Source organism: Indicator indicator, chromosome 3, assembly GCF_027791375.1.
Source record: "Indicator indicator isolate 239-I01 chromosome 3, UM_Iind_1.1, whole genome shotgun sequence".
Taxonomy (NCBI): Eukaryota; Metazoa; Chordata; class Aves; order Piciformes; family Indicatoridae; genus Indicator; species Indicator indicator.
This window is the reverse complement of record NC_072012.1, coordinates 42,818,047-42,840,912: the sequence shown is the minus strand read 5'-3', so window position 1 is coordinate 42,840,912 and position 22,866 is coordinate 42,818,047.

The following is a 22,866-nucleotide window of genomic DNA, read 5'->3' as shown; positions in this document are numbered from 1 at the left end:
GCTCATTTGTTCATTTCTAGCTGCCTTTTCTAGGCTGTTACAAATAAATTCTCTAAAAAGCTCTTAATTTAAATTAACAGCATTTATTCTAGAGAAGGTGTTTCTCAAAGACCTGCTTATGAGGGTCCATAGCAGTAGATTTAAGAAAGCTTTTTACAGATCCACTGAATACTAAAAATATGACTTTTAATGGATTTTAAGGCCAATAAAAGTCAAATCATTCACTGCCACATTTTACTTAAGAATCAAGCTTCTATCAACAGATCATTGACCAAAGAAATTTACAGTTAATTACTAGTACTTAGACCACACATGTTTCAAGCATGATCCATATTAAATTGTAAATCCAGAGATGTTAGGAATGAATAATGCATGCCCCCTTCAAATATATATCATGAATTTTAGCATATGCTATTTTAGCAACACTATTTAACCATTTCCCAGGCTAATAGCATTTCCTCGACTATGTCACATGTTTTTCTTCAGCATCTCATATTTTATTTGATTTTTTTTCCTTCTGATAGATCTGGATGGTAGAAAATATTGAAAACCAAGACTAATGTTGCTACAAAACAAAGATCCTTTCATATCAACCTTTAAACTAGAGAAAGTAAGGGCTTTGTTGCACTAGCTATGCTCACAGCACATGGTTAATAACTCATCTAGCACTGACAATGTCTTTTTCTGCACAAAAATATGTTAAGTATTTAACCCCATTTTATGCATCCAGCATTTCTAACATATTGCTACTTCTCAGGACCGTGCTAGAGAGATTGCATTTCCTCTGGTCAATATGTCTCTGAAAACAAATAAACATTTCCATTTAAACTGTATCTGCCACAATTCTTCAGCCAGTGTCAATGAAACAGCAGAGGGCAGGACGAGGGCAGCCAGACTAGTCTCTTGTTCAAGCTCCACCCTGTTGTACCAGCAGGAATTCAGTAGCAAAGTGACAGTTTTAGTAGCAAAGTGACTGTTTTAGCGCAGTAGGAGCTCTGCCACCCAGTTCAGCACATGTGAGGGGCAGAGTTAAACACGCAGTAGCTAACTTGCTTCTTTCAGGAAACAGTGTGGGTTTGAGTGTTTAAGAGCCTCTGTCAAATTCCAAATCAAACAATGACTTTTTCCCCCTGAAATTTATATACATAAAAACTTAATGAAAAACAACATGGCATTAAAAAAACCATACTATCTCAGACCATAAGTGAATATATCATAGAATGATCTGGGTTGGAAGGAACCTCCTGCAGCCATCCAGCCCAACCCCCTCTGCAGTCAGCAGGGTCATCCTCAACTACATCAGATCACCCAGAGCCCTGCTGAGCCTCTCTTTGAGTATCTCCAGGGATGGGGCCTCAACCACCTCCCTGGGCAACCTGTTCAAGTGTTCCACCACCCTCATGCTGAAGAACCTGTTCCTAACATCCAGTCTAGATCTGCTCTTCTCTAGTTTGAAGCCATTTCCCCTTGTCCCATCACCACAGGCCTCTGTAAATAGTCTCTCTCCATCCTTCTTGTAGCCCCCTTCAGGTACTGGAAGGCTGCTATTAGGTCTCCCTGGAGCCTCCTCATCTCCAGGACGAACAACCCCAGCTCCCTCAGCCTGTTTATAAAAGCCAAAGAGAACTTATTACATTAAAAAAAAAAAAAAAGATAAAAAGGAAGTAAGTTGGATGAATCTGACAATTATGCTATGCAACAAACCAGCTAATACAGATTAGAACACAGGCCTGAATTCAACCTGAACTGAACAGCAGTGGTAGGGAGCCTTGCACTAATTTCATGATTCCTCCATCACTTTACATTTCTAGGCTTTAGTTCAGTTAAAATGTAGAGCTAATGGATGACAGCCTGTCCCCTGAAGCTCATGGGTGAGGGGTTTGTGATGATGATGTGGGGGGTTCCTCTCACCCTGAGCTGATAGCTTCAGCATATGAGCCACTGTGTTCTGCACAGCAACAAACCACTGTCAGCCTGCATCAGTTGCATCAGCTGAGCTAAGGAGAGTTCATGTAGCTCCTCCTAAGAGAACTCTGATGGTTTAGAGTACACTGAAGTATTACTAATGCTAAGAATTCACTGTAAGAAGGTACTATACAGGGCTACCTCTGTACCTGTAATCTGCCCTAACAAAGAGACAGTGCATGGAGATGCTTTCCAAGGACTACAGAAGGACCTGAAATATGAGCAGAGCTCACTCTTGATCCTTGTCTCCCTTTAAGCATAAGAACCATGTAAGGCTTTTTCCTGCAGCAGATTTCAGCCCTCACGTCATCCTCTGCTCACCTAAGCAGGGTGAGCAGGTTAGCAGGGAAAGGAATGATTACTGCCCATGCTGCTGTCCCACCTGCCTGGGAAGGGAGGTGAGCAGCTGTCTCCTCTGCTATGCAGGCAGCCTCTGACCTCTTAACATCTCTGCAACGGTGCAAAGGTCATATCTCAGCAGGCCTCTGCAAAGGGCAGAAACAACACATGCAGACTCCACATGTGCTCATCCCACGAGCTCTCAAGCCACGGCTGGGATGTGTAGCAAGTCACCACCTTGGCAGGAGAGCTCAGCACTCCACTGCTCTCAGCATCTGCCTCACAACATGCTTTCCACACAGAAACCTGTGCACACCAGTTAGAAAGCAAAGGGCACTCGTGAGACATCCAGTGTCACCATCTACCCCATCCTACAGAGGCAGGAAGATCAACCCTGAAGAGAGCTATACAATGACCCAGTGGCTGCCTTACTGTAGCCCTCCCATGCTCACTGCTGGAGCTAAGAAAACTACAAAGGCCCAAAGTAACCTTCACTGTTCCATAAAATATTCTTAAATGATGAACAGTAAGCAACCAACAGTGTCTGACTGGGAATATTCTCTTGGAGTGTGCTGAGCTTATATAGTTTTAAAGCAAATTCTTTCTGAGAAGCATTTGTTAAAGCAATGCAGCAGTGATTAGATGCCCAATCCAACAGTCCAATAATGAGGAGGAGCATGGACAGTGGTACCACATGGGGGGGGGGGGGGCAGATACAGAATTTCCTCTGCTCTGGGGCAGAAGAATATTTTTCCTCAGTGAGGAGTTACTGCAATTTCCACTCCTCCCAGCTCTTAGGTAGCAAAAGACTGCACTGAGCAGAGGATTTCATTTGCTTTGACTCTGCTGCCAATTCTCCATTTAGGCTGGTTCCATGAACAGAGATCCTCACACACCTATTCACAGTGGGAGCTGTGTGTAGGAAAAGCTAAACATATTCAGGAATATCTGCTTGCCTGCGTTAGCAAATGTCCCTAGCAGGTGGGCTCAGAATGAGTTTTTGCTTTCTTTGTAGAAAACAGTGTACCTGGAAAATGAGGCAGTGCATTTCCTACCTCTCACAGTGTGGGTATGTGGTAATATACTATATGACATACTGACAGGCAGAGATCAGCGTGGAGAGGTATTCACAAGCCAGCCTTCACAAGGATAGTTTCCATATTGACAGTGCTTGAACTTCCAGAGAGGGAGGATGAGAGTTCTGGATCTTCACAGACCATTTCCCTTTGCTTTTTGCCAGACAGAGATCTGAAATGGACTAAAGGATTTTAGCAATCCAGCACTGGGCTGTGCAGAGAAATGTTCTATCTGTGCACAGAACAGAACTGAAGGTGTGAAATGCATTTACCTAGAAATGATAAACTACAGCTGTGACGTTCTTTAAACCCCCTTCAGAGTAAGTTTTATCCAAGAGAGGGGTCCTGCCTAACCAGTCCTGGGCTTCAGCACTATTGCATGACACTGTCCAGACATGTCTCACAGATCTAACACTAAAACACAATTTCGAAGTCATAGAATGGTCTGGGTTGGAAGGGAACTCCTAAGGTCAATCAGTCCAATCTCCTCTGCAGTCAGCAGGGACATCCTCAACTAGATCAGGTTGCCCCAGAGGCCTGCTGAGTCTCTCTTTGAATATCTCCAGGGATGGGGCCTCAACCACCTCCCTGGGCAACCTGTTCTAGTGTTGCACCACCCTCATAGTAAAGAACCTGTTCCTAACATCCAATCTAAATCTGCTCTTCTCTAGTCTGAAGCCATTGCCTCTTGTCCTATCACCACAGGCTTTTGTAAATAGTCTCTCCCCATCCTTCTTGTAGGCCCCCCTCAGGTACTAGAAGGCTGCTATTAGGTCTCCCTGGAGCCTCCTCATCTCCAGGATGAACAGCCCCAGCTCCCTCAGCCTGTTTATAACATCACCATGTAAGACAAAGCTAAGCAGTTGCTAGGAAGCTTGTAAAAGACACAAGACAAGTACTAATAGTAAAGAAACAAAAAACTGCTGCCATTTGAGCTTATTTCAGCAAAACTAGTGTAATACTTCTGATTTCCAGCTCAGCTGTTCATCCCTCCTTAATCCAAATACGTAGCTGTATTTGTGAGCTTTCTAAAAAAACTTTTGATTCTCAGCAGCTGCAAACACAAAAAGAACGGATTAAACATTAACCAGTAACTGGCAATCTGCAGCTTCTAAAACTCTACCTCCATTTGAAAGATGGAAATTGAAGAACTGTAGTACTCAAACTGATGGAAAATGCATTTGTTGTTGTCAGATTTAAAGATCTGAGAATCTGCATATAAATAAGGTTAAAATAGAATTGTATAGACACTTTTTTAGCTGTGACATCAGAAGTATTTTAAATGTTCGATCCCCTCTTATCAAGGCTCCCAACAATTTATGTGAGGTTAGGTAATAATGTCATATGAAAGTAAATAAAATTGACAAAAGGAGAAAAATGTTGAAAAACTCACACAATGCTCACACAATGTTTAGTCTTGAGAAGACTGAGAGAGGATTTGATCTATGTCTATAAATATCTGAGGGGTGGGTGTCAAGTGGAGGGGGCCAATCTTTTTTTGGTGGTGCACAGTAATAAGACAAGGAACAATGGATAAAAACTCAAACATAGAAAGTTTCACCTTGACATGAGGAAAAACTTCTTTACAGTGAGGGTGACAGAGCACTGGAACAGGCTGCTCACAGAGATTGTGGAGTCTTCTCCTCTGGAGACTTTCAAAACCCACCTGGATGCATTCCTGTGAGGACTACCCTACGTGATCCTGCTTTTGGCAGGGGGGTTGGACTTGATGATTCCTGGTGGTCCCTTCTGACCTTTAATGTTCTATGATTCTATGCTACAGATGACAGTTATGCTAAGAGATAAAAATACCATAAAAAGATCACACAACCCAAACCTTGCTGCACATCAAACTGAAGCCCTACCAGATCTATATCCTAAGAATTCCCATCCAACATTTCTTTTCTGGAAAAAAAAAATAAAAAAGGGAAACAAACAAAAATGCTTTTTTAAAAAAGCAAGCTTCTAGTCCAGACACATTCCTATGATTACAATAACCTAAATTAGAACAGCATGAAATTCAGACAAAACTCATCCAAAATAGAGGGGAAGCAAATGAACATTAAGCAAGCAAGAGCAACCCTTTTTTGATGGATCTATGTAAGTTTCTCTGTAGAAGCAGGCATCTGGGCTTTGTCCCATTGGATACAGAGGTCTGCAGCTGAGCTTGTTGTCATGGCTGCATTTACAGTCAGCAGAGGCTTAATCATTCCCCTGCTGCCATAAAGCTGTAAAATCCATGAGATTAATTGTGCCTTGCACAGTTTCTGGAGAAACCAGGATTCCACCATGGAAAGCAGATTGGAGGCCAGTGGAGTATTAGTCCTTCTCAGAGCTCACTCTGAGCAGTACTGACAAGTAGTGTCCTGACTCTCCTACGGCACGATGAGCACATCTAAAGTGGAAAACCCTGAAGTTTTTTGGGTATGCCATCTCTGTCAGGAATGAAGGACAGCACTCAAAATGACTGAACCCAGAGCAGACAACCAAAAACTGCAGGTCTCATTTCAGAGCTCCAACATAAACACACAGAAGCAGTCTCCAAATTCAGTGGGATTTCAGTTCATTTTCTTCAGGCATCAATTGCCATCTATTCAAAATAGATTAAGCCTAGCAATCATGTCTCAAGATCCTCTGAGACAATTACTTACTTCTTATACTTGCATTTCTTATATATAGGCTATCTGTTGGGGAATAACTGGATTTCACCCCTTGAGAAGTAAGGAGCAGGAAGGTTCCTTCTGAGAAATAGCTCCAATGAAACACATCCAGGATTTTGAGGAAGAAAACCACAATGCCAAAGAACACTTGTCAATGTCTGGCTAGTTCTTCTTTTACTCTACAATATATTATACTATCATTAAATATTTTCAAGCATTTACCAGATCACAGGATGTTAGGGGTTGGAGATCTTCGAGTCCAACCCCCCTGCCAGAGCAGGACCATAGAATCAAGCACAGGTCACACAGGAATGCATCCAGACAGGTCTTGAAAAGTCTCCAGAGAAGGAGATTCCACAACCTCTCTGGGGAGCCTGTTCCAGTACTCTGTGACCCTTACAATAAACAAGTTCTTCCTTTCTTCAACTTCTTCTACAGTAAAGACGTTGAGGTGGAACTTCCTGTGCTGTAGTTTACATTCATTGCCCCGTGTCCTATCACAGGGCACGAGTGAGAAGAGGCTGCCCCTCCCTTCTTGACACACAGCCCTCAGATATTTACATACATAGATTTTAACACATATTAAACACTTGTGACTTGTGCTTAACTGAATAAAAAGATCCATCCAAGCAGGCTAGAAGCTTCTGGTCATGCTACTAAGCAACAGAAAGAAGAGGTGACTGTGGTCCCTGGATAAGAGCTGAGCTCTAATGCCAGCCTAATGAGTGACCTCAAGGTTACCTCCCAGGTAACCTTGAAAAAGTCACTTCACCTCTCAATGCTTTCTTCTGTGCCTGTTTTGGCCATCATATCACTGCAGAGCAGGGGCTGCCTTCCTGAGCAAGTGTACTTACCCCTTTGGCATGGCTGACAGCTCCTGTTGCTAACAGCAAAAGCAAATAAAACAACCAGCCAAACAAAATAAAACCTTTAGCAATGAACCATAATACCAATTTTTCTAAAAATACCTTATGCAGTAAGAGCTTCAGCTTTACCTTTTCTCCCAATGAGTTATAGGCAATTAGCAATATGTAAATGGTATGTAAATAGAATTTAACAGGCACCTGTATTAGTAACTCCCACAATGCCCCAAACTCTTGGCCAAACAGTACTAAGCATCTGCTGAGCTTATGAGTATAGTAAGACTGTGTGAAACAGGCACCAAGACACAGCAAGCTCTTCAAAACTTTCACATGACAAGGTCAAGTTTCTCCTTGGTTCTCCACAGCTTTCCCAGCAAGCAGACCATCAGAAGGTATCACAGTCACAAGTAATGGTAACATTTTATTATCAAGATCTTATTTGCTTTTGTAAAAAGATCATTGCTTTGATGTTTTATTACTCATCTCAAACATCTCAAAGACATCCTAGGTTATGACCACTGCCTGTAGAACACCTTTTAATTAGCAGACTCATTTCTACTCCCATATCTCAAATACCAGTTTGTTCAAAACCCAGCCTTATGGCTTCTGGCCTCCTTCCAGCCTGCACATGAAATGAAACACAGGGTCTCTTCACATAACCATGTCATGGGCAGACAGGGCTCCTGCCCACTCAAAGCAGCCTCTGCAGGAGCTCCCCACTGTCATGGAAGGGAGTGTAGATTGCTCTTTTACCTCTTCCAAAAGGGGCAAAAGAATAATGCTCACCCAAAGGATTGGGTAGTACTGGAAAGTTTAAATGGAAATGCATCTCACAACCATATACAACAGTACAAAGCATATAATACACAAAAATCCATAATCTGGGTTTAACACAGAACCCCATCAGGCCAAAGCCTTCTCCAAAAACCTCTGCCAAAACCAGACCAAAACCCCAGTACTCCTTTTCTCCCCCCACCTGGGTTTACCATAAGCCCCAGAGCTCTTTCTTCCCAGTGCTCTGTTCTTCCCCCTCCATGGGAGGACCAAACAGACCTTGAACACCACAACCAAGCCTGTCAAGCCTTGAAGGCCATAACCAGCCTGGAACAATCCTCACCCCCCACACCAGATAAGATAGTTCACTGTGTCCCGAGAGAAGGGAGGGAAGGAAAGAGGAACAGCCAGCTCTGATGCCAGTTTAAACAGAGCAAGATAACAGAATTATGGGAATGAAATACCAAAAGATTACAATTTTCTGTCCACTCCTGGACCTATCTAGGCTCTGAAGGCTTGTATTCCATGGTTCTTAAAGGCATAAGCCTTAACCCGTGACACCTACAGAGCAGCTCCAAAGCATATGAGAAAGACAAGCAGGAAAACCAGACAGCACTTTTTGAGCCTTTCAGTACTGGCATTGGAACATTACAAAGTCATTTCTGAAAATTTTCTCTTCACTGCTGTGCAGCCTGAATAACAACTGCTTGTATTCCCTTCAGTCTCTTAGAGTTATATCTGAGACATCCTAACTCTGAAGGACACCGACATTAAAAATTAACTGCTCATGAGATGCTTAAAACAAGAACAAAGAATGAGATACTCAGAGATCAGGTAAAAGCCTCTACATATTCTCAGTGTATGGCTTAGAGGTGGGAGACAGAACTCACACAGGAAGAAAAATGTCAGAGGCCAAGGTAACAGGACCCACAATGACCAAGGAACTCGAGGAGTTACAATTCTCTGCAAACAGGATGTAAAAGGGTTCAGTTTTGCAGCAGTGGGAGCCTTGCTGTGGCTGAGGAGACCACAGAAACGCTCCAGAAGTGGAGGGAAACTGAAGAAGACAAGCAGGCATTACCCTTGAAGAGCAAGCTACATCAAAGCTGCTTCTTGCTCTGTTTCCAGACCTCCTCCTTCCCTCTTGCACTGAGCACTGCAGTCTCCAGCTCCACTAGCCCAGATTGCTCAAGCAAACACCTCATTGGGGCAGCAGATCCTTCAGACCCCACAAGGAGCAAATTGTGGTTTTCTCTGAGCTGAGCTCCAACAGCATAGTCCAAACCCTGTTGCCTCCTGCTGCTCCAACCTTAAAAGAACTTAAAAGAAAATAAATTTTGGGAACTGCATCGTTAAGCAGCTTCAAGAATCAAGAATCAAGAAGGTTGGAAGAGACCTCAAGGATCATCGAGTCCAACCTGTCACCCTACACCTCATGCCTATCTAAACCATGGCACCAAGTGCCACGTCCAATCCCCTCTTGAACACCTCCAGGGATGGTGACTCCACCACCTCCCTGGGCAGCCCATTCCAATGGCCAACCACTCTCTCTGTGAAGAACTTTCTCCTCACCTCCAGCCTAAACCTCCCCTGGCGCAGCTTGAGACTGTGTCCTCTTGTTCTGCTGCTGGTTGTCTGGGAGAAGAGACCAAACCCCTCCTGGCTACAACCTCCCTTCAGGTAGTTGTAGACAGCAATGAGGTCTCCCCTGAGCCTCCTCTTCTCCAGGCTAAACAGTCCCAGCTCCCTCAGCCTCTCCTCATAGGGCTTGTGCTCAAGGCCTCTCCCCAGCCTCGTTGCCCTTCTCTGGACATGCTCCAGCAATTCAACATCTTTCCTAAACTGAGGGGCCCAGAACTGGACACAGTACTCAAGGTGTGGCCTAACCAGTGCTGTGTACAGGGGTACAATGACCTCCCTGCTCCTGCTGGCCACACTATGCCTGATGCAGGCCAGGATGCCATTGGCTCTCTTGGCCACCTGGGCACACTGCTGGCTCATGTTCAGCTGCTGTCAACCAGTACCCCCAGGTCCCTTTCCACCTGGCTGCTCTCCAGCCACTCTGACCCCAGCCTGTAGCTCTGCATGGGGTTGTTGTGGCCAAAGTGCAGCACCCAGCACTTGGATTTGTTGAATGCCATCCTGTTGGACTCTGCCCATCTGTCCAGCCTGTCAAGGTCCCTCTGCAGAGCCCTTCTACCTTCTAACAGATCAACACCTGCTCCCAGCTTGGTGTCATCTGCAAATTTACTGATGATGGACTCAATCCCCTCATCCAGATCATCAGTAAAGATATTGAACAGGATGGGGCCCAGCACTGATCCCTGGGGGACAGCACTAGTGACAGGCTGCCAGCTGGATGTGGCACCATTCACCACCACTCTCTGGGCTCGGCCCTCCAGCCAGTTCCTAACCCAGCGCAGAGTGCTGCTGTCCAAGCCACAGGCTGACAGCTTGGCCAGGAGTTTGCTGTGGGGGACAGTGTCAAAGGCCTTGCTGAAGTCCAGGTAGACTACATCCACAGCCTTTCCCACGTCCACCAGGCGGTCACCTGATCATAGAAGGAGATCAGGTTGGTGAGGCAGGACCTGCCCTTCCTAAATCCCTGTTGGCTGGGCCTGATTCCTTGGCCATCCTTCAGGTATGCAGTGATTGCCCCCAAGACAATCTGCTCCATGATTTTCCCTGGCACTGAGGTCAGGCTGACAGGCCTGTAGTTCCCAGGTTCTTCTGTCCATCCCTTCTTGTGGATGGGTGTCACATTGGCCGTTTCCAGTCTTCTGGGACCTCTCCAGTGAGCCAGGACTGGTGGAAAATGATGGAGAGAGGCTTGGCCAGCTCATCTGCCAGCTCTTTCAGCACCCTAGGATGAATCCCATCAGGTCCCATGGACTTGTGAATATCCAAGTGACTCAACAAGTCTCGAACTAATTCCACATGGATTTCAGGAGTACAACACTGCTCCCTGACCCCATCGACCAGCTCAGGAGGCCAGTTATCCTGAAGTCCTCCTGCCTTACTGTTGAAAATGGAGGCAAAGAAGGTATTTAGAATCTCAGCCTTCTCCTCATCCTTAGTCACAATGTTACCCTCCACGTCCAATAAAGAGTGGAGGCTCCTCTTGCCCCTCTTTTTAGCATTAATATATTTATAAAAATGCTTTTTGTTGTCCTTCACAGAAGCGGCCAGTTTAATTTCTAACTGTGCTTTTGCCTCTCTAATTTTTCTTCTACATGATCTAACAACATCCTTAAACATATCACTAGTTGCCTCCCCCCCTTTCCAAAGGTGATAAACCCTCTTTTTTTCCCTTAAATCCTTCAGGAGCTACTTGCTCATCCAGGCCGGTCGTCTTCCCCGCCGGCTCGTCCTACGGCATGTGGGAACTGCCAGTTCCTGTGCCTTTAGGAGCTCCTGTTTGAAGTAGGTCCAACCATCCTGGACCCCTTTCTTCTTAAGGGATGTTACCCAGGGAACTTTCTGAATAAGTTGCCTGAACAACCTGAAGTTTGCCCTCCGGAAGTCCAAAGTGAGGGTTCTGTTACTGCTCCTCCCTATTTCCCTGCATATTGAAAACTCCACCATCTCATGGTCGCTGCACCCTAGACAGCCTCCAACCATCACATCTCCCACCAGCCCTTCTCTATTTGAGAACAGCAGATCAAGCAGAGTCTTGCCCCTGGTAGGTTCACCTAAGAGCTGCATCAGGAAGTTGTCATCCATGCACTCTAGGAACCTTCTGGACTGTCTCCTCTCTGCTGAATTAAGTTCCCAGCAGATGTCTGGTAGGTTAAAGTCCCCCACAAGGACAAGGTCTGATGATCTTGAGACAGCTTCCAGCTGCTTATAGAATATCTCATCGGCCTCCTCGTCCTGGTTGGGTGGTCTATAACAGACTCCAACCACGATGTCAGTTTTGTGTGGCCTCCCTCTGATTTTAACCCATAAGCATTCAATCCTTTCATCTGCAACCTCGAGTTCTGAGGCATCAAAAGATTCCCTAATATACAGGGCCACCCCTCCTCCTCTTCTCCCTTGCCTGTCTCTCCTAAAGAGCTTATAACCCCCCAGTGTGGTACTCCAATTGTGAGAATCGTCCCACCATGTTTCTGTGATGGCAACTACATCATAGTTCTCCTGGTGAACCAAGAGTTCCAGTTCATCTTGTTTGTTGCCCATACTGCGTGCATTGGTGTACATGCACTTCAGCTGGGCTGCTGATTTCACCAGTTTGTGTGGTCCTCCCTCCTTTCCAGGGAGACTGGTTTCCACACCCACCCCCTTCAGACCTAGTTTAAAGCCCTCCCAATGAGTCCTGCCAACCCCAGTGCCAGCACCCCCTTACCCTTTCTAGATAAATTCAACCCATCTTGGTCTTCCTGCAGAAAGAATGGAAAGGAGAGCAGGCTCCCACCACTGTTATTTCCAAACCATCCCCCTTGAGTTCTTACTCTGTAGATATAATTTTCAGAAGCTTCTTGGACCCTGAATAGTTTTGGTAATTCAAGTTGTAACTCTAGAAGTAACTTTAGAAACTTAACCCCCTCATTACATGTGATTAAATATGAACACGCTCCTACTGGACAGACAGCAGACGGTGTCAATCCTCTTCTTTAAAAACATGAAAGAATACATCACACAAAGCTGATGGTCAGAAAAATGTTCTTCAGAAGGGAAAAAAAAAGAAATCAATAACCCTTGTATTTGCTCCTTCCCTACCACATTTTACCCTCATTTCTGTAAAGGGAAACCTATTTCTTTACCATTCCTGAGAGTTAAGAGGCATTTAGGTAATACATACTAATTTGTTCTAAGGGGATAAGGGCTTGGGTCTTTGTTCTGTGTTTTGTTACAGATACTTACAAAGCCCTACAGTACGAGAGCTATATCACATACTAAAACATAATGACTGTCTTTCAACTGCACTAAAGCAGGAGTCAGGTACTGAATACTTAGAGCAAATATACATATTAAAAGAAAATGTTAGAAAAATCTGTGATTCTATGTAAACTGAACAAGGCCCCCATTAAAAAAAATCCAACCAACCAACCAAAAAAACCCTGAAACGTTTCAGCAGAGAAAAAAAAGAACAGAATTCCCTGACAAGCCCTGAAACTGTGCTATACACTTCACAAGGGAGGGCCACGCAAAAGTCTGAAAAATGGATGAAAAAGATACAGAGAAGATTCAGTGAGGAAAGCTGAATCTACTGCCCAGGAGATTGGTGAAGAGGACACTTGCAGTCCTATCTGCTCCCAAGGGCCTGTGCACCTCTGCAGAGCATCTTGGAGCTGGAATGGCTTCTCTTGCTGGGACATAGATGTCTGCCTGTGCTCAGATCGCACTACACCCAGTTAACATTACAGGTGCAGTGCCACAGGTATAGAAAGTAACACTACAGGCAAGGAGGAAAGAGGCTGATGGACATCAGGGATGCCTGCTGACTTGATGCTCATTGACTGCACCTTTATAAAGGACTCCAGCCACCAGAAATCTGACAGAAATATTTTATTTGTTGCTTTAGTAGGCAATGTTTTACAGGCAACTTAACAGATACTTGTGAGTCCCTGCTTGGCAAGATCTCTACAGCATTACAACATATTGGCCCTCTTACTCGAGCAGCCCCACCAACCTTGTCAGATAAACTCAATACATACACCAATACACCACCTGATCTAGTTGAGGATGTCCCTGCTACTGCAGAAGGGGTTAGACTAGATGATCTTCAGAAGTCCCATCCAACCCAGACCATTCTATGACTCTATAAATGTTGCACGGGAAACATAGAATTAGTAAGAGCAATAAGTATCAGATCATCAAGATCATGCTTTCAACAAAAGTATCCATGAATTCCCAACCATGTCCCATCGTGAAATAGCAGAAAGGAATAGGTTTTCATGGTACCTCTAAATACCATCTCCTTAAATATCCGTGGAAAATTTGAACCTAAAGTTAAGTAGAAGCTATAGTTTCTTCTTAAATGAAGAGTATAACTTTCTGAAAAGGTCTAACAACATTTTCGTTTGGTGCAATGAAAATGGGCATCAGAAATGAAAGTGACAAAATGCAACCTAAAAGAAAAGTTACAGAAATGAACTAGGAAGCACAGGGCAAGTAGTCCACAAGACAATTCCTGTCACGCCTCCGCCACCTATGCACACCCAGTCCATGGACCAGACTACAGGGAAAGTCCACGGACAAACTACAGGACTGTTCAGAAATTGTATTCCAAAGCCTGCAATATAGGTCTTCATCTAAAACCACAAGAAATGCTTCATTTTTCAAATGCCAAACAATATGGGAGAACAATGCAACAACTCCAGGGGTCCTGTACTACATAATGTTAAACATGAAACCATCAGTATGATGTAAGAAACAGAACTTTCACTCCAGGGCACTTCCAGATCAAAAGAAAAACCTGAATGCTAGAAACAAAAACCCACTCTTTACTGAATGTCATTTAATTGGTATACACTGGAATAATCCTGACTGCTTCTGTTTCAAACGACTTTGTGCAGAGAAGTCAGGCCAGGCAATGGCACTCTGCATCTGCACAGTATCACCAAGTTTTCACCCCAAATAACAGAGATGAAAAGGTGAATAGTGGAGCAAGTTAAACCAATTCAGTCTCTCTTGAAAAGGAATCCAAAACAACAACAGCAAGAGCTCAGATACGACAAAGCATCCTTTTCAAAGACATTTCATTACATTTGGCTTTCTTCCTGGGCTGAGGTCCAGAAATATCAGCACTGCTTTATTTTTTTCCACCAAAATAAGTTGCCTGAATAATATGCACCTTGTGCAGTACAGTGAAACAGATGATCATTCACCTCCCTGGATTTTTTTAGTTCCACTCTGATCTTTCTTCCCTGAGTTACATGAAAGTATTTTTCCAATTTTTAGCAGAAGCCTGGAAGACCTTTTTTGCTCAGTAGTTCTTCATTCACTCCAGGGATACTGCCTCACTTTGTGATGTGTACCAAGGAGCATACAAAAGCCCAAAGACAACCACAGCTTCACTGTGAGATGGTGACAGAGAGGTTTAGCTTCTACTGAAGCTCAGCTTGAACACCTTCCTAGTCACTGTTGGCAAGGCCGGACAGAGACTCTCAAGGGCCCAACTCTCATAAAGACATCACAGATCTTTTCTCTTAGGAAAAAAAAAATCTTCACCTAAATGCTTTAAAATTACTCCTTTGATGTGCCCTTTGACTACTTCTCCATCACAGAGAGAATTTCTCAGGCCTTTTAACTCTGATAAGCAAACCCAGCACCTCTGATTCTGATCTTGTCTGAGGGCAGCAATTTAAGTGAGAATTGACTTCAACCAATACTCAGAGTAATTTAAATGAACACAATATCTATGACTTTGTGACTCAGAATCAAGACAATCTAATACACAGCTCCTTCTTTATCAGCAGTGGACCATCTGGAGGATGCTGTTGTGTTTTGGTTTTTTGGATGACATAAAAGGAAAGTCCCTACCACTTGTGGCCTTTGGAAAACATGGAATTACTTGGGAACCTCCCTGCACTGTGACACCTTGCCAAGCAGATTAAAATCTCTGGAAAGCAGTTGGAATTTTAACCTCAGTCGTAAACTCTGCTTTACAAGAAATACCCAAATGATACTGGCACTTTCACAGAGGCCACAAATTCATATAGTCCTGGGTGTATCTGCTGCAGCTTTTAAGTCCAGTTTAGGCACTCTATAGACATGGAGTGCAGCTGTGTCTACTGGCTTCCCAAAGCAGGAGGCATTTTTTTTGTTCTGTATTCCCTTAGAGAAGGGCCCATCACTATGGGTGCAGACTGATATCACAGAATGGGCTGGGCTGGAAGGGACCTCCTAAGGTCATCCAGGCCAACCCCCTCTGCAGTCAGCAGGGGCATCTTCAGCTAGATCAGGTTGCCCAGGGCCTCGTCAAGCCTCACCTTGAATATCTCCAGGGAAGGGGCCTCAACCACCTCCCTGGGCAACCTGTTCCAGTGTTCTCTCATAGTAAAGAACATAGACATCTGACCACAGAGTGGATTTAGCAGCTCTGAGCCATAAAGGCAGCTGGCCACATGTTCCTTCACGCCTCTGAGCTGTCCTGACACAGCCCCTGCTGTTGTTGCCTTCAGCCAATTTTTCAGACAGATCTCTTCATCAGTCTGGCTCACTGGCATGCCTATGAACTGGGAAAGAACAGAGGTTCTTGTAGCAATCCTTGTGCACTTTAGCTATTGTTTCCTTTCATCTCCATAGCGCTTTACGGCTTTTAAATATCGCATTCAAGCTAGGTCATAAATGTTGAATGCTTCCTTTGCTACTTAAACAGCAATTTAGGAGAGCAGCTTGAAGTACTATGCATCATAAAAATGGAGCTTGCTGTGGAGGAGAAGGAAAGATACTGTAAGCTGTAATCATTCTGAGAAAACATTGTTGGAAGATATGTAATCCAATGTGACACTTGAAGCTCTTGCCACGAAGCATTTGATCATAAAAGAAAAAATATGATTTTCAAGGTCTATTTTCACATCAGCGCACTATAGAGAACTGTCAGAACACACTGCACTAACTTAAATGAGAAATAAAAAATACTTTATTTTTGCAGTCAAAATATTTAAGTTCAAAGAGTAAAAACAGAGCTACTGAAAGCCAGTGTAACTGTGAGAACACATGTGGTTCACGGGATGTTAGGGGTTGGAAGGGACCTCTGGGTCCAAGCTCTGCCAGGGCAGGAGCATAGAATCTAGTGCAGGTTGCATAGGAACACATCCAGATGGGGCTGGAAAGTCTCCAGAGAAGGAGACTCTACAACCTCTCTGGGGAGCCTGTTCCAGTGCTCTGTGACCCTTACAGTAAAGAAGTTCTTTCTCATGTTGAGGTGGAACTTCCTGTGCTGTAGTTTACATCCATTGCCCCTTGTCCTATCATGGGGCACAAGTGAGAAGAGGCTGTCCCTTCCTTCCTGACATCCAGCGCTCATCTATTTATATACACTTATTAGATCCCCTCTCAGTCTTCTCCTCTCCAGACTAAGCAGCCCCAGGTCTCTCAGCCTTTCTCTCAGCTCCTGTCCGAACATTACCTCATAACAGAGATTTTGTCTCTCAGCAGAGCACAGCATGAGGTTATTACATCTCCTTAAACTGTAACAAAAATATAGGAAAAGATTGACCTTTCTGTCTCACCTTGGGTTGCAAATATCACCTGTTAAACAAAGGTTCAGAGGCATAAATCAAAAGCAAACCACACACCTTAACACGTCACTCCAATAGGAACAGCACTGGTTATCCTAAAAAGCGCAGCAGCACCACAGCTGTGGGTGAGGAGCAGCCAGAGAAGCAAGCATACCCGTGAGGTTCCATGCTGAAACCAGTCTTGGGTCACCATGACACACGACGATGTAGCCAAATGCTTTTCAAACCAAGGCATGGCAAAAGACAACTTTTCGCCAGCACTAGATTATTATGTATGTTCTCCAAACAAAAAGAATGGGAGCTAGCAGATTAACGAAATCCCTGTGCTTGAAAGTACAGCAGTGGTAATGAAAGGACATGTGATTACTCCAAGACACAGCCACCTCCTCCGACCTGAAGGACCAGAGAGAAGATCACGTGGTTTTTTGCCAGGGCTGGGAGCACCCAAGAACCCTTCAAGGCAGCACTACTACAGCACGGTGTACCCCCCTCCAACATATGTTGCCTTCCTGCTGGGTGGAGACAGAGCTCTTTTCACCTGGATGGTACTTTCACCTGCACCCATACTGTGCTGTTGCCCCGTGTTATGCCATCACCCGATGCCACACCATCACTCACCTACACTGTACCACGACCCTGCCACTAAAGGCATGACTCACAGCACCCTGCCCAGCAGCCCTCACGCTCAAACGCTTCATGTGAGGACACCAGGCTCACGTTGACGCCAGAAGAGGAACACGTTTCCAGCGCCACGGCCAGGGATCGGAAAACATTCCATCTAGCCCCACAAGCCTCATAACTCTCGATTTTGTAAGATTCGGGATCTCCCAGCAACCCCAAAACCCGCCGTTCCCCACCGCCGTCGCCCGTTTCCCGCCAGAGGCCATGGGCGGGTCCCCGGGAGCTCACCTGCGCAGCGCAGGCCCTGCAAGAGGACGAAGCGGCAGCAGAGGTCGCACCACGCTCCCGCTGCCGCCGGCTCGAAGCGGTGCGGCGGCTCCGGCGGCGGCGCCTCGAAGATGGTGCGGACGTGGCGGGGCGGCTGCGGCGCCGGGTGGCGGCGGCCGCCGCAGTACGCGGGGCCCGGGATGCCGGCGGGCACGTCGGGCTGCGGGATCGTCGCCCGCGCCGCCCGACCGCGCGGCGGCTTCCCCCGCCTGTCGCCCGGCGCCGCCGCCATGCGGAGCGGGGCGCGCCGGCCGCTGCTACCTCTCCCCGCGGAGCGGCCGGGGCGAGCGGCGTTGACGCCTCACGCACATGACACCCGCGGGCGAGGGGAGCAGGGTAGCGGCGGCGGCGGGGGAGGGCGCCGCACCACGCCCGCGTGCTCCTCAGACCTGGCGGCGGCCGCCGGCTCCCCTCAGGCACCCCGAGTTCTCCCATCAGGAAACGTCTCGGGGAGGAACAACCACAGCCGGCGGCTGTGAAACGCTGCCGGTCTGCCAACCTCATTCCCCTGGCCCGCAGCTGCAGAAAGCAGTTGCTGTAGCCACCACTTTTCACCTGCGTTCTGAAGGCACTCCCTAGGAACGCGTACTGCCAACGGAAGGCGTTTTCAGGAGGTACTTTTTATTATCGTAGCTAAAACGATTAAGACCTAATAATACACTGCTTGTGGTGACTTTGGTTTTTCGCTTTTCAAGCCGAAGTTTCCACGGGAAGCGTTTTAGGGAGTCTCTCTGGCGGCAGGTGGGAGCCGTGAACTCCACCGCTCCCGGCAGCAGTCGCCCGGTGCCGGCGCCCGGCCCGGCAGGGAGTGAACTGGGAGCGCAGGGCTGCCCCCATCCCGCCAGTTGCTCCCCGAGCCCAGCTTCGCTTCTGTATGGCGAGCTGGCAGCAGGTCACAGCACCGTGGGCAAAGTAAGGCCCAGTTCTATCAAACTGAAAGCTTCAGAAAACAGTCAGTAAGCTTACTGGTACGTTTGGCTGTCACATCTCCTGGGCGTTAGAAACATCGTCTATTTCAATGGAGAGTTTGCACAGATTTTAAAGTGGGATTGTAGCCCAGCTGTATCGTGTTTTCGAGATGTGGAGATGCAGGGTTTATGGACAATTTACAGAGGGTTCCAAGGAATGACACTGCAAATACACCCGATTTCTTTAAAAACAGCTCCTGTCTGCTCGAAACTGAAACTGATGCAGGGCTCCCACAGCTGTCACCAAAGGGAGCAGCAGTAAGATTGATCATGCCAGTGTCATCTTCCTTCACTATGAGTTAGCAAATATGCCTGCCAAGCAAAGCCAATGGCTGGTGTAATGAGGGGCCAAGCTCAGCTCTCCCTGGCCCTGCAGAGGGCCACACAGACAGACTCGAAGGCTCACCGCTGGCTCCACCATTGCTGATGAGCCCCATGTTATGTGGTGGAATCATACTCAAGGATGCCAAAGCAACCCTCACACTGGCCCAAGGGGTGCTGGCAAGAGCTGGTGATACACTTCAGTACCTTCTGATTAAAATTATCTGCCCAAGTTACTTAAAGCAATTAGTCCAGGAAATGCTTCCTGTAGCAAGGAGCGGTGACATGACCTTGGTGGGAAGGCTGTGGAAGCCTGGGTAGCTGCAGATTACATTTGACACGTAGTCCAAGTTTCCAGAAGCAGAGTACAGCTTCAAACAACTGCAGTACACCCATGTTTAGAGCATACCAGCAGCTTTACCTGTTGCTGTCAGTCTTCCTTCTCTATAGGAAGTGAAGTTCTCCAAAAGGCGTGCCTTTAAGTACAACTGCTGCTGGCAATGCTTGTATCAATGGCAAAATAACAAACTCCACTGAGGGATACTCCCCCTACCACTTTTTTCCTTTTTTTTTGTTTAATTATTAATGGAATAAATAAATTGAAAAACAAAACAAAAAACCACCAACCAAACAACAACCAAAAAAAGCTGTTCAGAGGTCACACAACCTTGCCAGTGGCTGAATTTGCCTTAAGAGTTCTCAACAGTTGGACTGTTCCTAAAATCCCTCTTCAGTCAGTATTGCCCTGTTTTCAGAACAACCTATTCTGGCACTTGACTCTCTTCACTATTTTGCAAGATTTTTCCAAGCTCATAGTCCAAATTTTCTGGTTTCATGTACTACAATTTATATTCCTAATCTCTAATCCTTTTTTTACCACAGAATTGGTGATAAACACTAGTCTTCTGCAATGGCCTTTAGAAGCCTGGAGACTTCTGCTCTCCTCTTCCTCTAATCTTCTCTTTCAGCCAACTCCCCATCCTGACCCACTCCCCCTCAGATTAATTTTCCAGACCCTAGCCATTCTTTTTTTTTTTAACTCCTTTAACTTATCTTTAGGTGGCCAGTTTATTTTAAAATTTTATAAGCCAGTTTAAAAGTGTTCATCATTGGGCTGGTAAAACAAGTTTTCCCCCACACAGACCAAGTGATTTTCAAGTCCCTAGCTAGAAGCCATCACTGGCTTAGCTAACCAAATGTGGCTTGCCAAACCAAGTTACTGTGCCTTTCCTGGAAGGGATTTCACAGTAATAGCAGGCTATGCAACTATTTAATGTGTTTAATTTTACCCAAACAACTTCATACAACTGCAGTTAATTCCACATCTCTTTTTCTAGGCTTCAAGCTTAACCCCCCCGTCCTCCCCCCAAAAATGTAATCTTTTCCGTTCAGCAAAAATTATTCATGTTACACTTCTAAACTGGTACTGATTGAGCTGTACCAGTGGACTGTTAGTAGAGTGTTAAAAATAAAAAAGCCCCCAAGAATAAGTGGCTCTACCACAGAGCCTGTGCTGGTTATTCTATTGTATTCTTCTGTTGTTTTCTGGACAGCTGGCTAATGCAAGCTAAACTGGAATGTGCTACATCAGATTTCAGGCTTTGTAGTGTACTTTAAAAATTATAAGGTAATAGAAAGTGAAATTACGGAAGGACACAGAAGTAAGCACACACCATACAAGAAGTGGTTGATGATGTATTTATGTCATTAAGTCATTCACTCATGCATTTTTACAATTCATATGAAGACAGGTTTGTTCAAGTAACAGATAATTAATAAAGAAGGCTAACCCCTCCAAAACAGTAAGCCAGCTTCAGGAGGAAGAACCACATATTACTTTCTATTACTTCTTTTGGCAAATCAGTTGCATGACAGACAGTATCAGGACGCTTAGATTGAGCCAAAAATTGAATCATAGAATTGTCAGGGTTGGAAGGGACCTCAAGGATCATCTAGTTCCAACCCCCCCTGCCATGGGCAGGCACACCTCACACTAGATCAGGTTGCTTAGAGCCACATCCAGCCTGGCCTTAAAAACTTCCAGGGATGGGGCTTCTACCACCTCCCTGGGCAACCTGTTCCACAGTGTCTCATGACCCTCAGGGTGAAGAACTTCTGAGGAGACCTTATTGTGGCCTTCCAATATCTTGATTTGATGATGCTATATGCTACACTTTGACTTCAAAAATACATTTGCTTCCTAAGAACGTAATCAGTAGATTTTCAACTGATTACTTCAAGTTCCTTAGCTGCTGCTTAGTTAAAATTGCTATAGAAAAAGAAATTGTAATGAGAGTAAAATTCCTGATGTGTTTAGCAACACTAAACCCAGCAATGTTTGAAGCAAACATAAGAAAACCTTTTCAGCCATGTAAAAGAATGTGACACCTACACATACAGACTGTACTAAGAATATACAAAGTTAGCTACTACACTAACTTTGATTTTCAGACTGCTTCCATATAAAGTTGAAAAAGATACATTCCAACTAACGCTTGATTTCTTTCAGAATTAAGAACCTTTGAAGTTACAGGCATAATATTGTAAAAATAACAATTTAGGCACAGTTTGAGAGACCAATTCTTTCCACAGAATCACAGAATCGTCAGGGTTGGAAGGAACCTCAAAGATCATCCAGTTCCAACCCCCCCTGCCATGGGCAAGCACACCTCACACGAGACCAGGTTGCTCAGAGCCCCATCCTGCCTGGCCTTAAAAACTTCCAGGGATGAAACATTTTTACACTTCTGCATCTGTTCTAATGACAGCGTGTGCACGAATAAACCAATGTTCAAGTAGGCATAAAAACATTCCAGTTAGACATGATTCTGGTATTTTAAAACAAAAAGTTAAGAATGCCACAGCTTACCAAGGAAAAACACCTAAAAAACTGTTGCACTCCTTTTGCATGGCTGGATTTTTTGGGGGCACAAAGCTTGCAAAGAAAGAAGCTGCTCACTTGGGTATAAAAAATATCTGAATTCCCTTTTGATTCTCACCAAGAACAGCAGAAAGAAGGTCTCAGACATCAAGGCAGTAAATTTCCTTTTCTTTTAATAATGAAAGAATCATGGTGCTGTCTAGTCTACTGACTAGCCACAAATTCTCCTAATACTGATTTTTAACGTTTTATAAAAATTATGCCTGCAAAAGGACTCTGAGAAAGTCTTTTGTTTTAAGAACCCACTTCTCTTGTGGTGGGCAACACAATTTCAGGGAAATTCTGAAAATGTTGTACTCTCAAAGAGGATTTTTTACATGCAGTCTGACAACCTGGAGTGCAAAACTTCCATATACAAAGCAGTCAAGTGATTACAGAGATGGCACCAAATACGGAGAGCAACTTAAAAAAAAAAAATGTTGTGCATTTGTTTTCTCAAGTAAAAGCAAACAAACAGTTTGGAAGTGAAGGAAAGAGAAATGTATTCCTATTCTGCACTATCTGTGCTCCTTGTCCCTATTTTAAAAGATCTCAATTAAAAAACCATCATGCTCTGTCATGACTCAGCTAGGCTCCAAAATAGTATCAGTTATTAAAGGAAATCCCAAACACCCTTTAAAGACTATTCATAATGTTGAGTTCTGCAAGTCCTATTGCAATAAATACCTGACTGAATTCTGAAAAAAAAAAAAGGGCACTCTTCCAATCCAACAAATGTCATTTGCATCAACACCACTTTTTTCCTTTAGGACTTTATCAAAAACCTCCAAGGGGCTAAATTCCCTGCCAGGAGTAATTCTATCCTAACACTGACCTCAAAAAA